The 17,980-nt window shown below is 37.3% G+C and overlaps 1 long non-coding RNA gene across 1 annotated transcript in view; it reads left to right on the forward strand.

Moving 5' to 3' along the window:
• Positions 1 to 17,980, forward strand: part of LOC130541896 (uncharacterized) — a 68,211-nt gene that overhangs the window by 22,285 nt on the left and 27,946 nt on the right. The window contains exon 2 of the long non-coding RNA XR_008955990.1: positions 15,830 to 15,925. This is a non-coding gene — a long non-coding RNA (uncharacterized LOC130541896). The remainder of the gene's footprint in view (positions 1 to 15,829; positions 15,926 to 17,980) is intronic.

Genomic DNA, 17,980 nt, shown 5'->3' on the forward strand with positions numbered 1-17,980 from the left:
ACATTGTTTGGCATATTTTTGGCACTTCCCATCTTGTCACCTCAATCAATACCAAAAACAAATGTTTAATTCTCTTTCTTTTTTTTAAGACGTGGTAGATAAAAACAAAGTCATACATGGATTATTTACTTTTTACAAGAATTTTTTTAAAGACAAATTTTTACTATACTCTGAGTGGTAAGAAGATGAGACTTGAGCTAGAGTACTGGCATATTTGATACAGCAAATCAGATTTGAGTCGAGCATAGGGTCAGAAGAATGAAGGAGGATACATGGGGTGGAGCTGGGGGTCATTACTAGAAATAGAGAACCAATAGCAGAGGTGCGGGATAAGGAAAAAAGAAATGAGGGCTTTGATTTTCCATTCCCTTATCCTCACCACCACCTGAATGGTCAGCATATCTTCCTTGGAGCAGTGTTGGGGTGAGGCGAGAAAGACGAACCCAGGTGGTAGGTTCCAAGGCAAAGTAAGTGAGGGGTGAAGTGGAGGCATAAAATGCCACGTATTTAAAAGAAAATGGAATTAAAAGGGCGAGAAGGAAGCAACGTTCAGAGCCCAAGGAGTTTGAAGAGTAGTTGTAGTGATGAGCAGAGAAGACAATCCTATGGCTATCTGCCATTCAAGTTGCCTTTTATTCATAAGAGTCATGACCACCTGGATTATAACATGTTGAAACTTGCTATTCCTAAAATAATATCTTGCAGAGGAAGTCATAATATAAAATGAATTACGTGATAAACTTTGAGACAAGAGAGATTGTAATATGAACCAGGATGTTTAAAGAATTTTCCATGGAGTGGTGGTGTTTAAACTAGGTTATAATAAAAGAATTCTATATGTGTGAACCAGACTCACAAGGTAGGGTTTTCATGTTATATTTAGGAAGACCAAGAAACATTGAGTGAAATTAAGATAGATCAGGGTGACATTGAAGAGATCCTTGAACACCAAGATGAAGGTTTCAAAAGACAACTCTACACAATAGAAAGTTGCTAAAGTATGAAGAAATCATAAATGCACTGCCTCAAGGACATAACTCATTGTCATGGAAAGGCTAGACCAGAAGAAGGAGATGCTAGAAATATGTGTAATGACGGAGCAATCGGGAAGCTAATAATATAATACTAACTATAGAAATGGAGAAAGTGAGTCTATCCAAGAAGTTGGAGAAATGTAGAAATGAAGTTAGTTAATTTTGAACTGAGACAATGATGGACTATAGTTGCAGTATTAGGCTATGGAGTCAGAATGATGAAGGTTCAGTCCCCTAAACAGGCTGCCCACCTGTCCTGTGTGTTTGGGAAATTATGTAAACCTCTCTAAGTAGTTTCTTTGTCTATAAAATGAGGATGAGAACATGTGCCTCACAGTTGTGTGTATGTTAAAATACTACTTTTAAATAATTCACTATTGTTTCTGATCGTAATAAGTTATTCAAAGATATTTATCATCACATCATTATAATTTCCATAAAGGAATTCTATTATATTGTTTCTTTCTCTTGAACGTAAGATCTACAAGAGCAGGGATTTTGTCTGCTTTTCCACTGATGTATCCCCAGCACCTAGAATAGTGTCAGAAACATAGCAGATGGTCACTAAATAAATAGGTTCAAGAAACTATCATTATAATTTGACATTGGAAGCTGAAAAAAATAACACAGCTTCGGTCAAAATAGATAAGTAGAAAGAGGAAACTACATTGGAGGCCGGATGATGAAACCTGGTTTTAGATCATTAATTTTGGGGTGCTATTAAAGTGTTGCCTTCTAGCAAACACTACCCACCGCCTTATACATGTTATACCTGTTTACCAGAAATAATCAGTGAACCCACTTTAGTCACTAAAATAAAGACGTAGAATGTGGGAGGAATATGCTTGCCAGCTCTCGGTACTCAGAAAGTAACAAACTTTCCCAGAGTATGGGAGCCGTATTTGATAACAATAGGAACACAGAGAACAGGAATTCCAAGAGGGTTTCAATTCAGAAAAGCTAGAAATGAAACTGACCTGTTTCTGAAGATTATCTGGCCTTTTCTGTTGCTCACAATACACAGAGCACTCTTTTATTTATTTTTGTCTCAGTATTATCTCAAAAGTTATTTAAAATTCTTTTTACAGTATCCTTTTAAAATTAGTTGGTTATCATTCACTCCCATTTCTTGCTAAATCGTTCCATTTCATTCTTTTAATTAATGATGGTTGACAGTCTTGGGCAGACAAACCGAAATTTTTAAAGAACCAATAATAATTCATGGTTATTGAATTGAAAGAGGGGGAGAGAGTTGATGAGCCCAAACCTTTTCACACAGTGATAAGATTGAAAATAACATGAGGAACGAGCAAATTTAAATAATATTTGAGCAATGAGTATGTTAATAGACTAATACCACTAGTGAGCTAAGTAAGTAGGAAATAATTATATAAATGTCAGCAAACAAAATATATTACATCATGAATAATACAGCTCAATTGGAATAGCCATTTGTACAATCAGCTACGGGAGAACAAGCCCAAAATAGAAAGATTTACTGAGAACGAATATTCCCTTTGAGGATATAGACGCTGCAACAACCTTTCTGCCTGAAACGTAACACGCCTTGTATGGATACTAACTCCACGTAAGAATCACTGATTTAATATTTAATTTCCTAGTTTCAGAGTACCATAAACCTTATTGAGCGAGACAGGTTAAATTGGACATTTCAGAGACGTAATGTTTGAAAAACAAGCCATGGCCCAAAAGGATCGACAGGAGCTAACAGTTTGATGAATCACCGCCAGCGCCTTGATAGGACAAAGATAGTAGATGTCGAAATAGAGGCCCCAGAGGCCCCGAAATAGAGGACACAGAGGAAGTTGAAGATGAATGGTATCAAATGTTTCCTTTAATGGAAAACAGCTTGGACAGAATGCTTTAAGCACTCCAGCTTCGTTATTGCTGCTTCCTTGAAACTTGTCTTGCGTTCCTTTACCACTTTGAAGCACCATGTGCCCCTCTCTGGAGGTCGGCCCTGAGGTGAGACACGCAAAGTCGGCTTTCAAGCTCTTTGGCTTTCCTTTGTTAGGTTTCAACCCAGGAGAAGGCCGTGGAAACAGAGCAGTTCTCTGTGATGGGGGAACAGCCGAGTCCGTCTGCTGATGGGCACTGCGCGGGGCTCCTTAGAACCCGGTTCCGTCACAGTTGTCTTTGTCCTTCTCCTGCCAGCCCTCCAGCAGGGTTTGCAAGTTTGAGAGGGAGGTCGAAAGACGCAGAGGACTCTGGTCAAGGATGCCCAGCTGAAAGCACACTCTGTTGTGGTAGAAATTGTACCTCCTCGTGGATTTCTTTGATTTAGGCTTTGTACATGTACTTTATCTCCTACAGATTTAACATAATACCTGTCCCCAGAACCAAGTGTGCTTAATTATTAGGTCCACCATGTGGAAACGTTCTTGCTTAGAAACAGATGGATCTTTATAAGAAAGGTATATATCGTTCATTAAATGAATTCCTGGGTGATAGCATTTCTACATCGGAGAGTCCGCTCTCTGAAATAAATGTTATTCTTAATGCATGATTTTAGTAATGTATGTAATATAATCACCCCCAAATATTTTGATATAAGTAGACTACAATATAGTTTTTTAAATGCCCCAAACTAAATGTTCACACCTTTACCCAATGGAATACCTTTGATTTTTAAGTCCTAGAGGCTGTTACATAAATCTGAAATGTTCTGTATCCCTATTACTAATTAGAGAATAAGAATGTTAACTCTTCATTAAAGAGTGTTCTGGGCATGTAAGTGATATAGAAACACCTATGGTAATCTCTGCCTAGAAGAAATTTTCCACTGAGGTAAAGAAGTAAGACTTGAAATAAGAGAAAATACCATAAGATAGTCTGTGAGGTGAAGTGCTAAGTTCGGAATTTAAAACAGGAAGTATCTTAGCAAATCATTCAAACTCCTTGCTTTATAGAATATAAATGTTAGTCCCAGAGAAGTTATCTCCACAGGAACACAGAAATCTACTCAAACCAAAAGTCTCCTAATTCCAAGTTGAGGGCCCTTTACTCCAACCTCACTATCACACTCCTGTCACAGCAGAGGATTAAAGCAGGCACTTGATCCGTGACCACTGAGGTGCCAGGGAAGCTGGCTTTCTGCAGTTGACCACAGACAGGGTGTGTACTTAACTTCGCTTATGGAGAAGCTAAGGATGACTGTGCAAGAGGCCAGGATTGACACGGAGAAGTAAGAGGAATGTTCCCAGCACCCAGCTACCGTGAGCTGTGGAGACAGCAAAGGAAGAAAAAAGCAAGTTAACAAGTATAGTCTGTCCACTGTATCCCACCATACTGACTGGTGCTTTGTATGCAGCAATCCTATTTGCTGGATGAAAGGCTCAATGATCTCATTTATTTCCTCACAATTCTGCAAGGTGTGGTTATTCCTCGCTTCAATAAGGACCCTGAAGCTATTCACTCCATCTGCAAATGTTCACTCATTCTCTATTGAGTAGAAGATCCTGTGTTAGACATAATGGTATAGAAAAGCCTCTAATTCCCTACTCAGTTAGGAAGTAGACATATTGGAGATTGAACTTTGATATTTGCACGTGCAGTCTGCCTCTGAGCTTTATTTTACACACTCAGAGAAGTTATCTAACTTTTTAAAGATCACATAGCTTAAAAGTGGAAGTTAGCTTCCCAAATCAAAGCTTTTAAAAAATACTTTAAAATTCCTACTCTTTCCATTACAGTTCACAGCCTGCCATGTGGGAGGACAGCAGAGAAAATAGTGTCATCTAGGTAGAGTCAATTTTGGTTAGAAAATGCACTTGAGAAGGACAGAAGTCAATGGGGATAGGAGCACAGAGCAGAGAAAGAGGTCGTCTGTGTATACTCTGTGTTCAAGACAAGGACACAGGGACAGCTGTTTAAGTGGATTCCGATCCAAGTACTTTGAGACATCTGCACCAAGAGAGAGAATGTTGGAAAATCAGAAGCAGCCAAAAGAGGAATTGATACTCTATCCAGCAGACCAAAAGGAATTAAAGAGATGTGAATTGAATACACTTCTTTACTGCAGAATTCATGTAAAAACACACTCTCTTTTCCCCTGTCTCATACATAGCTTCACATGAATCCAGAACCCTATGGTTTATAATTTTTTCTGTGCTTCTCCCTTACACCTCCAATCCCTCACAATATATGCAGACCTCTCCAGAAATGTCTTTGAAATCCATGGGACAGAATAGTGGTATGAGGATGTATCTAATTTTCAAAAATCGCAGGTCTTATTCTGTGCTTGGTGTAAATGGGGGTTTACACTGAGGTATCCCAGAGATCTTAGGGAACAGGGCCTTCTCCTGAGAGCAGGGCCATCTGTGTGGCCTCAGGGCAGCAGGACACACATATTATGGAATCTTTTTTCCCTCTGGCTTAAATTTGTGGGTTTACAGGCTGTCTGCTGATATGTACCATGATTGATTAAGTGAAGCACTCTTTAGAAATTGAGGCATGTGAACTTGTGTTGGATAAGTAAATGCATGAATCTCAATCTTTCTCCCTAAAAGAACTACCATGAAAAAGTAGAATTATCCTGCAAGCAGTTTTGTAACTCTTACAGATAAGTCCTAACAACACTGACTTATAATGTTTGCGTATGCACATGCCTATAGGGAAAAGGTGAAGTGGCTAAGAGTGAAGGGCTTGTGGCTATCGTTTACTTTTCCAGACTCCTAGAGCAGAACAAAATACTGCTCCCCCCTAAAAAATGACAACTCAAGACTTCAAATGGATCAGTTGTTTTACGGGATCCAAAACACTGCCTGTGCCCTGAGAAAATGTGATTAGAATATTAGACTGTAAAAAAATCACAGAAACTTTAAATGTTTTAGACTGAAGGGCAATGTTAGAAATGACCTGGTTCGGTGGTTAACTTTTGTGGGGAGGAGATAAGAGAATCTAAGGTAATTTTGGAAATCACTCCCTAAAAAAATACACATATGCATATTAATTTTTAGTAAGTTTGCATATAATTTTAGAAAGTGCAAGGATTTCTTTATCCCTGCTATCAAACTAAGAACCCCTGAGCTGGTGGAACCCTCAATGAAATTAAAACCTCATTTTTCAGAGATCAAGTGCCTTTCCCAGGATCACATGGCTAACTGGTGTTGGAGCAGGGCAAGAACCAAGTAGCTCATACTTAACCCTCATCTGATTAGAGTTACCACCCAAATTACAGGAAGTCATCACTTGAGGAACTTAAAATTACCTAATAAAGTTTACCATCAGGTTTTTTCTTGTTTTTGTAATTCAAGATTATGCCCTAATGGCACCACTAATAACTTTCTAGACGAATTCAAATGAAAAGATATTTAATTAGGTTGTACTATTTCCATTTCATAAACTGAATTTTCTGATCTGCTGTTTCTCTGGTACTTTTACTATTTTTTTCTTGTGATTTTGAAATGTCAGGGTAATATATCACTTTAAGGGGTTGTAGAAAAAATTTAAGACCACTCATGATATCCCAAGGGTAGTTCTCAGGGTATCAGATATTCCTACTACTCGATTATTATGTTAAAGTAAAATGAGATTCTAGAATAAGTAGGCTTTAAAGTATCTGAGCTGTATCCCTTGTATTGAAATTCTTAGGATGGTAATCTAAAGTTAGTGTTGTTAGGTGTTCCGATGAGGTGGGCATGTTTATCTTAACACAGAGATTTCAAGAATGATTTAGGACTAGTAGATAACTGGAGGTCATAAACTTATGTGTCATTTAAATAACAGATTATCAATGTAACAATAGGTAGCCATTACTGCTTTGTTATTTAACAACATCAACAAGCAGAAAAGAAGTGACATAGTTCTCAATTATGGGCACGTGGTCTGCCTCCAATTTCACTCCTCTCTCCTCAGACAGCACTTGTCTCCTCAGACATCATACATTCCCTGTCCTTTCCCTGTCATGGAGGATTCTGCTACGTTAGCAAAGAAAAGGGAAAGAGGGATCATAGCTCCTTAGAGAATAATTTGGGAAAATGATAAACTTACAGATTCACTCAAATTGATTAGGACATTTGAGAAGGTGTAGCTAATGGATTTGTTAGATATCAGATGTCTCTTTTATCTCCCAATAAACCAGAGATTGACTTACTAAACACAAATATTTCACATAGTGCTTAAGATAGGATTATCCCGAGACTTTATGCAATATTTATGAGATTTGAGTAACAGTTCAGGACAGATCTTATGTATACATCAGATCTTCAAGGGCAAAACCATGTCTCATAAGACATTTCTGTGTCCTCAATATTCAGTGTGAAGTCTGGCACACAATAAAATAAAACTTTGTTTTGTATCTTTAAGATATGTATTTTATCTCTATCTATATAAAAAAAAGTGTGTTGAACTGGTGCTTACCTATATGTCGAGTGATTTTCGAGCAGTTCTAGGAAGGTCCTGCTGTCAGATTTCTCTCTTCTGTGCTTCAGACTCAGAGCCTCCATTCCTGTCGAGTCACTCTCTTCCTAGAGAGGACTTGTTCACATTCTATATTCCAGAACAAAGGTTTTTCTCCCTCTCCTAGGAGGGAGGAGGGGCAGTTATCTTGCTCCCCACATGAGCTCTGAGATTCATAATTTCAGGGCTTCTCTTGTACATGCAAATCCCACTATTGCCTGCACGATATCTGCCCTCCTCATGTTGCCCTGTGAGGGAGCAGACATAGGAAACTAATGCTAAAATCACCAATAAGTAAATAATCAGTTTGCCTCTGATGCAGAAAGCTTGCGGTTACTGTTAGGATATAATAAATACACGTAGATTTTAAAAATGTATCAAGCTTTATTATGTTCCAGTTACTGTGCTAAGTGATCTGTGTACAATATCATATTTAATCTTTGCAATAACCATATGAGTAGGTATTAGAATTGACTTATAGATGAAGAGACTAAGGATCAGAACTAATAAGCAATCAGCCCAAGGTCACTCTGCTCTTATTTAGTTGGGATGAACTGCTAACCAAAGTCAGACTGACTCTTAATCACTAGGATGTAGCTTCTTGAGGCCAGAGATTTTATCTATTTCATTCATCAGTGAATGCCTAATGCCTAGAAAAGTGCTTGGCACTCAGTAGGTGCTCAGTAAACATATGTTGAATGATTGCTTTGCTGCTGTCAGGAGTTCAGAATGTGGGTAACATTCTTATCAGTTAAATCTCAAGTGGCAAGTCACTGACAGAGCCATCTTATGGGATAATGATTTAACTTAATTATGCAATTTTTATAGGTTATGAAGAACAGATTATAAAGTATTCAGGACCTCAAAATAAGCCACAGATAGAAAATGCTCAGATTTTTTATAGATGGTTTGTGTGTAAACTGAAATCACTACAATGGAGTACAGGAAAAGCATTTGTGTTACACACCCAACAAAAGAACAGTGTTGTCTCCTAACAGAGTAGATTTCTTTCTCTGTGTAATGGTCAGTATAACAGTTTCCTAAGAAAGTAATAAAATTTAGTTCAATTTGTCTGGTTATATTAGAATACAACTTTCATGAACAAAATTTACATACAAATAGAATGAAGGGAGGATTGTGACCTTGGGTAGTAAATTTATTTACTGCATATTTCCATGTAATCCATTAATTACTACAGTGGATTGTGTTAAAATATGTAATCCAATCCCCAGTCTGGTTAACCTATACAATACTGAGTTTGGACCTTTATCTTTGGACATACAGAAACTGAAACAAACTATTAAATTTTATTTGAATAATAAGATAGCTCTGTTCAATTTTAAGATTTACAGAAGCCAAAGAGCAGATGAACAATAAATTTGGACACTGGCTACATGGCCGTGATAATTAATGCCAAACTAGGGAACAACTTCAGCTAATGGAAAATATAAACAGAGGTTTTAATTGGACTAAAGGAACTCCTAGTGATGTTAATAATGGATTATGAAACACAAAAAATAAATGTCCTCTAGAAACCACTTTCAATAAAACAGTGGACCAAATATGTTCTGCTTCAGCCTACCCCATATAGGCACACTGCATTTGCCATTAAATTAGTGACTTTACTTCTTGTTTATTATATTATTAACTAAGCTCAGCGACCCACATTCATTTTTAATTATCACTTTACCATTGGTATCCTGTTGGATGTACAATTAATTTAGAAAGACAGAGACATGATTGTTTCTTTCACATAGAGAAAATCACGGACTTGATAAGATTTTCTCTGGATAAACAAGCAAAATTATGACATTTGTTCTGATTCTTTTTGAGCTGATCTTTTTATCCTATCTTGTGAAAAGCTATTGACTGTTAACTAGAAATTAACCTTAAGGGACTTCGAAAAGTAGAAACCTACTTCACACTTCTTCTCTTTCATGTCTTATTACCACCTTCTTTCTATCTTATTACAATCTTCTGCTTTCACTGTATTTGTATTTTTAAATATAAAAATCTTAAGCTCTTTACTCCTGGACTTAGAGTTTGTATCTTACCAAATCTTTAAGATTTTTCATTCTTTGTTTCTGCTCTCCTGAATTTTGTTTTTTAAGTAAAGATTCCCATTGAATAATATGTCTACTTCCTGGAGCAGGAAATGGGTCAAACTTTGTGTCTGAAAATAGAGGAGATTCTATCACTCAAAAATCTGGAAAGAGAGGTGATGGGAGAAGGCTGTTCATAGTCATAATATATGGCCAAGTCTGGAAACTGAACATCTTGACATTATAATTGTGGCATTGGTTAAAATAGAAATTATCTGAAACTGAGATGGCTTTTGATAATCTAACAGGGGTACAAAATGAACCAGACTGAGGACACGTTGGTTGTATATCCCTAAAAATCCATGAAAATATAAGTCCCAGAGGCAAGCAGCACACTCTAAGATGTTAAACCAAAATCCTTTGTCTACAATAACAGAGAAGGGTGCAAAGGATGGGGAAATATTTTCAGAGCACAAACAATGGCTCTTTTGGAAAAGCCTATTTGCAGGAGATGATCTGTTGATCTTGCAAGAGGCTGAGACAGAGACTTCATATTATGAACAACTGTAGAGTTGACAATTTCACGCACCAGAGAAGTAACACTTAAAGAAATAGTAAGTCATGTTTAAAATTCCTGCCATCTGGAACACAGCCCTATACTCTTCTTTTACATAAACTTCTGGTAAATATTTGCCTAAAGAAAAACTGATTTTATTTAAAAATGAATAATAAATAGAACCCAAAATAAGATATCAGCCACCATACAATGGAAAAAGAGGAGGGTTTAAAAAAAGCAAAAACAAATAGCAGGCAAAGAACACTCACCAGAAAATGGTTAAAAAGCAAATAAAAATTACAATAAAATGTTTTCCATGAACTAAGAAAATTAGTTAACTCTGAAGCAAGAATATTAAGGAAAGACAAAGAAATTCAGGTAAGTGATAATAAGGCACCAGAAAAATATTAAATAGGAGCCAAGCTGGCAGATCTCAGGAAGAAAGTAGAAGAAGAAAAAAAATCATTGAACTAAAGGAGAAATTAGAAACAACTGAAAGGGGGCACATGGGTGACTCAGTAGCTTATGTGTCTGCCTTTGGCTCAGGTCATGATCCCAGGTTCCTGGGATCGACCCGCGGCAGGCTCCCAGCTCAGCGGCAAGTCTGCTTCTCCCTTTCCCTCTGCCTCTTCCCTGGCTTGTGCTCTCTCTTTTTCTCTCACTCACTTTCTCTCTCAAATAAATAAATAAAATCTTTAAAAAAAAAAAAAAAAGAAACAACTAAAGGATAGTTGATCAGTAACAGGCATAGAAGAAAGAAAGAATCAGAGAAATCAAATGGAATTTAATACAGAATTTAAAAAGATAAGAGAAAATGATAGATATGAAAGACAGGCAAATGAAATCCAGTGTATATACAGCATACTTCAGAGATATCATGGGTTTGGTTCCAGACCATAGGGACAAAGCAAATATCACAGTAAAGCAAATCGAATGAATTTTTTGGCATCCCAGTGCATATAAAAGTTATGTTTATACTATATGGTCTCTTTAGTGTGCAATAGCTTTGTGTCTAAAAAAAGTGTATACCTTAATTAAATAATGCTTTATTACTAAAAATGCTAACCATTGTCTGAGCTTTCAGGAACTCATAACATTTTGGCTGGTGGAGGGTCTTGCCTTGATGTTGATGGCTGTCGACTGATCAGGCTGGTGTTTGCTGAAGGTTGAGGTGGCTGTGGCAATTTCTTAAAATAAGACAATAAAGTTTGCCACATCAATTGATTCTTCCTTTCACGGAAGATTTCTCTTTAGTGTGTGCTGCTATTTGATAACATTTTATTCACAGTAGAGCTTGTTTCAAATTTGGAGTCAATCCTTGCAAATTCTTCCACTCCTTTATCAACTAAGTTTATGGACTATTCCAAATTCTTTGTTGTCATTTCAACAATCTTCACAGCATCTTCACCAGGAGAAGATTCCATCTCAAGAAATCACTTTCTTTGCTCCTCCATAGAAGCAGCTCCTCATCCATCCCAAGTTTTATTATGGAATTGAAATAAGTCCCATCTTCAGACTCTACTTCTAATTCTGGCTCTCCACATCTGTAGTTACTTCTTCCACTGAAGTCTGGAACCCCTCAAAGTCATCCATGAGAGCTGGAATGAACTTCTTCCAAATTCCTGTTCATGTTGGTATTTTAACCTCTTTCCATGAATCATGAATGTTCTTAATGACATCTAGAATGGTGAATTCTTTCCAGAAGGTTTTTGATTTATTTTGTCTAGGTCTATCAGAGGAATCATTACCTATAGCAGCCTTGTGAAAGGTATTTCTTCAGTAATAAAACTTGAAAGTTGAAATTACTCATTGACCCATTGGCTGCAGAATAGATGTTGTGTTAGCAGGCATGAAAGCATTAATCTTGTTGTACATCTCCATGAGAGTGTTTGGGTGATTGTGTGCATTGTCATTGAGCATTGACATTTGAAAGGAACAATTTTTTTTTTCCCCCTGAGCAGTAGATCTCAACAGTGAGCTTAAAATATTCTGTAAACCATGTTGTAAACAGATGTGCTGTCATCCAGGTTTTGCTGTTCCATCTATAGAGCATAGGCAGAGTAGATTTAGTCTTAATTCCTAAGGGTCATAGGATTTCTGAAATAGTAAATGAACATTGGCTTCAACTTAAAGCCACCAGCTGCATTAGCCCCTACCAAGAGTCATCTGAGCTTTGAAACTTTGAAGCCAGGCATTGAGTTCTCCTCTCTAGCTGTGAAAGTCTAAATGGTATCTTCTTCTGATAGAAGGTTATTTTGTCTGCATTGAAAATCTGCTGTATAGTGTGGCCACCTTCATTAATTCTCTTAGCTAGGTCTTCTGGACAACTAGCTGCAGCTTCTACATCAGCACTTGCTGCTTCACCCTGAACCTCTAGGTTATGGAGATGACTGCTTTCCTTAAATCTCATGACCCAATCTCTGCTAGCTTCCAACTTTCCTTCTGCAGCTTCCTTACCTCTCTCTGTCTTCACGAGATTAAAGAAATTTAGAGCCTTGCTCTGGATTAGGCTTTGGCTTAAGGGAATGTTGTCCTGGTTTGATCTATCCAGACCACTAAAACTTTCTCCATATCAGCAATAAAGTCTGTTTTGCTTTCTTACCATTCATGTGTTCACTGGAGTAGCACTTCTAATTTCCTTTAAGAATTTCTTCTTTTCATTCACAACTTAGTTGGCTGTTTGGCGCAAGAGACCTACCTTCCAGACTATCCTGACTTTCAATATGCCTTCCTTACCAATCTTAATCATTTCTAGCTTTTAATTTAAAATGAGGGATGTGCAACTCTTCCTTTAACTTAAACACTGAGAGGCCATTGTAGGGGTTATTAACTGGCCTGATTTCAATATTATTGCTTCTCAGGGGATACGGACGCCGGAGGAGAGGGAGGGTGATGGTCTGTTGGCCAGTGAGGGCAGTCAGAACACTCACAACACTTATTTTTTTTTTAAAGATTTTATTTATTTATTTGACAGAGACAGCCAGTGAGAGAGGGAACACAAGCAGGGGGAATGGGAGAGGAAGAAGCAGGCTCCTAGTAAAGGAGCCTGATGTGGGGCTTGATCCCAGAACGCTAGGATCACACCCTGAGCCAAAGGCAGACGCTTAATGACTGCGCCACCCAGGTGCCCCATCACTCACAACACTTATTAAGTTCACCACTTACATGGGTATGGCTCATGGTGCCCCTAAATGATTATAATAGTAACACCAGAGATCATTGATCCAGATCACCATTAAAAAAATGCAATAATAATGACAGTCTGAAATATTGTGAGAATTACCAAAAGTGACATGGAGACAGAAAGTGAGCAAACGCTGTTGGAAAAATGGCACCAATAAACTTGCTAAATCAGGGTTGCCACAAACCTTCATTATGTAAAAAAAAAAAAAAATACTAAAAAAATTAAAACATGAAGTGCAATACTTGCCAAGTGCAATAAAGCAAAAATGAAAATTTGGAGAAAATTAATTAAAAAAAAAGCATGAGTTGGAAGTTGTCATGATTTCTGTTAGAATTGGATGCATCTTGCTTTTTTGTCAACATGGGAAACTACCATTTAAATATTTAGTGAACTTGTGTATTTAATTTCACTCCAACTTTTGTTTCTTTGGCTTCCCTTCCTCCCTCAGTGACAAAACAAATGGCACAAGAAGATTTAATACACAAAGAAAGAAAGACACAAGAAACAGTTTCCAGCCTAATAAGTTTGTTAGGCAGCCAGTGTCTGGCATGTTTGCCACCAAGATATAATAACTGGCAAAAGTTGTTCCACCTTCTGTCTCTGGTATCATAGTTTAGCTGAAATGTCAAACATTAGATATTACTTTAAATACTTAAATTTTTTTGTAAGGAAAGTATTTCCAGTTTGCTAACATTCTTTTTTGATCCAAAAGATAGGAGGAAAACATCACAATTCTCATTTGTCCACTATTTAATAAAATAAAAGCTTGGTAGCACACTTCAGCCACTAGCAAAATGTTAAGAGTAGCTTCTGAAATATATAGAGTCTAGTCAGTATCTCGAGTCAAATAGCAGTCTGTTAAATGGGAAAGGTAACTAGGACATTAGCTGAAAGGTCTAAGAGTATATATGTACCTACTGATGTTAATATAAAACCTAATGGCACAAATTGCAGATTCAAAAATGGTTTTCAAATCTGTATTAGTTTCCTAGAGCTACCATAACAAAGTACCACAAACTGTATGGTTTAGAACAAAGAACTAGTCTCCCAGTTCTGGAGGCCAGAAGTCTCAGTTCAAGTTGGCAGCAGGGCCATATTCCCTCAGAAGGCACCAGGGAAGGATCTGCCCCAGGCCTCTTGTGTCGTTCCTAGTAGCCTCACATGCTCCTGGACTTGTAGATGGCTATCTTCTCCCTGTGTCTTCACATCATCTTCCCTCAGTGCATGTATGCCTTTGTGTCCAAATTTCCCCCTTTTTTATAAGAACAACAGTCACAACTTTGGCTTAGGGCCCACCCTAATGACCTCATTTAAACTTGATTGAGTCTATAAAGACCTGGTGTCCAATAAAGTCACATTCTGAGGTAGGAGCACTAGGATTTCAACATGTTTTGGGGGATACAGTGCAGCCCGCAATGGTCTACCCTCTGGCTCCCCAAAATTCATGCCCTTCCCACATGCAAAATATATTCACCATCCCAACATCCTGGAAAGCTTTTGACATTCTGGCATCAAATTTCATTTAAGCGTTATCAACAAAATCAACTCAAAGTCCCAAATCTCATCATCTAAATTATTCCAATTAACTATGGCGAGAACTAGGGTATGATTCATCCTAGCCAAATGATTAAGTTTACTGATAAAACTTATGAGAAGCATTCTGGCTCTGGAAGAACTAAGTCCAAAAACCAAAGGTACAAAAAAAAAGAGGTACAAATTAGCAAAATCTGGGGGTAAAATATGTTTTAAGTGCTGCAGTAGTGAAAACATAGCAACAATTTAGAGCCAAAGCCCTAGAGATGAATACTTACCGTTTTCTAGTTCTCCAAAGGTATTTTACTTATATTAACCTAGAAACAAGATTTTATCTGTATAATAATCAGTAAGAAAATCATAATCTATCCTATGAATCTTAAGTAAGACATTATTCCTCCATAAATGGTATTTTTTTCAGTCTTACACAAGTTAGAATTTAGTGTTACGCAGGAGAGCTCATGCTTTTACAAATGCTCACACTGCTCACACTGAAAAGCCCATTGAGGCTTCATCCGTTACAGAGAATCATAGAGAGGGGTGTATTCAGGATCCCTAATTTGCCTTTGGATCAGATTGTGACAACAGACAGTCGTAATCTAATGTTAGAAATGTGGAGAGGAATTCAAAGGGAGAGACTGAATATACAAATGGATAATGGGCAGACCATATGTAACAACAGAACTCTGACTACAGCATTTGAATCTTAACAATCAGCCTGGAATGGTCAGAACCTGGTCAAAGACTTGGACTTCCCTATTTTTTTACCCCTCCTTCCAACTCCGAACAAACCAGAAAAATCTCAATATGCTCCCCTACCCAATCACCTAAAATGTGTCCTTTCTAGTTAATGCATCTCCAGCTTCCCCATGCCAACAGCTTTTCATCAGAGTCCATCCAAATCCTTCCTTTATTTCACTATAAAGCTTTCGTACTTCTTTGCCTGCCTTTGAATCTCTGCCAAAAGCAAGCAATGGTGGCTGACTTCTGTGCTATAGCAGTCTCTGAATAGATAGCCTCTGCTTGTTCTCATTTGGGTGATCTTCATTTATTCCCACAGAATCCTTCACCTTAAAAGCGGGAGAAAATGGCTCATGAAAATCCAGACCTGGGATCATTTACTCTTAAGTGCAGCAGGACACAGCTGCCTACCCTGGTGAGTAGTGTTCACTAAACAGCACCATTATACTGACTTTTTGTGTACCATTATGAAGCTAGAAGACCCTTATCTTTTGTATCCGTATTTTCAGGAAAGAACTTGCTGAAAAAGAAATTTAAATGATTTTAAAAGCACAGAGGGAGCTAATCGGTATTCACTTGTCACATATTTGCTGTTTGGAAGATGAAGAATGATTATGGTTGAGGTGGAGCAGGGCAAATTCTATGAGTGTTCAAAATAATCTAAATGGTCCAGAGTAACTGCATACATTTCAAAATGCCCACTGTAGCTAAAAATGCCATCCTTCAAAATTACATTCTTAAGTGATCTCTAAAATCTTTTTAAAGGATGCATGAATTCTGTTTAAACTCATCAATCAGGTATCCCACTTATGCACTATAGACTCCAAGCTCAGTTCACAAGCCAAGATATCTGTACAGAGAAATACAATATGAGGTGGAAAATGTCATGCTGATGGAATATTTTACCCAGAACTAAAAACTGAATCACATCAGCAAATTTTCATTTTAATGTGTTCAAGTTTGTCCATGAATTTTCCCAGGCAAAGAAATTCATTAAGTGTGTTGAATGTTTTTGAAGAATTTTTTTAAACTCCTAAATGGTTCAGTAATTGATTACTGGGAATTATTTTATCAGAGTCATTAAAGAGAATGAACTTAAGATAAAATAGCTAAGGCCTTACCAACAAAATACTAGTAAAAGGTACATAGGAGGTTCTCTCTGCCTTGTAGCCTAAATGTGTGTATCTCCCACAGGATCTATAATATTTCAAGGCAAATATTTGTATATATGCCTGCCTTTTTCTAACAGATCTCAATTTCCTCAAGAATAAACACAGTGCCTTATTAGTGCTTGAGTATCTCAGCACCTTGTTGCCAGACTAAAACATAGTAGGTACTTAATAAATGTGGAATGAGTATGAATAAGTGAATGAATGAAATTGCCATTGTCTTTACTTCCTGCCCTTGGCATCGACTATAATTTCTGGCAGTAGATACCATGAGTGTCTGAAAGGACATAAGAGCATGGCCACAGGATTTGGTAAAAACTGAGTTACCAGTCCAGGGAATATTAACTTTGAAACTTTAAGTGAATGAACTACAAAAATGTTGCCTTCTGTCTCAAGTTTCTAGTTCCTTTGGAGAGGCAACCATACACTTGACCAAGACAGAAATGGCAGTCTAAAGCAGATTTTGCCAACAGGTACTAAAATCTTTCATTCCAATTCAACAGAGGCAAGAAATACTATACTTTGGGAGAATTAGGAGATTGGCTTGAATTTGTGATGGAAATTCTGTTGACAATTACATAGGAAAAAAACAGGACAGGTCCATAGATTTTAAAGGGCCCCAGGACAAAGACTGTGCATATTAAGCCTATTGGTTAACACTTAAAATTTGCTGATAAATAGAACTACCTCAGGAAAATGTTGCTAGGTGTTAAGTATGTTTACTTACACTCTATATATATGAACAGATGTTTGAAAGGACCTTATGGAGGAGACCATGGGGGTGATTCATGCATCACATAATAGTTGGACACCAAAAATAACAAGATATCTTTCACTTCTGTGATTATTTATTTCCTTGAGACAACACAGTGATTCTCAGTTCAGCACTGCCATGAGTTAGGACCACCATGAACTTATTGAACCTCATCTTCCTCCTCTTTCTAAAAGACAAGGTTACACTTTACACTTAAAACATTTTCTTGTTCTCAAATTTTAAATTCTTTGAGAACCAAAGCTCTAACACAATAGAAAACATTGTTTCTTACATCTAATTTTCTTAATGCTGAGCCAAAACAGGAAAGGCATCATATTCAGTTCTAGATTATATCATCCCTCAATGGAAACCAAATAATAAATAACACTGTACAGAAAAGATTTGTAATAGAAAGATTATTGTTATTTGCTGCTTGTGTACCAATAACACGGGATGGTTATTCTTTAAAGAGCTGAACTTTCCAGTCTCAGTTCGATTTGGCTATTGAATTAGAAACCTGATTTCTGCACTGTTACTTTAGACCCGA

This window comes from Ursus arctos, unplaced genomic scaffold (genome assembly GCF_023065955.2).
Source record: "Ursus arctos isolate Adak ecotype North America unplaced genomic scaffold, UrsArc2.0 scaffold_27, whole genome shotgun sequence".
NCBI classification, from domain to species: domain Eukaryota; kingdom Metazoa; phylum Chordata; class Mammalia; order Carnivora; family Ursidae; genus Ursus; species Ursus arctos.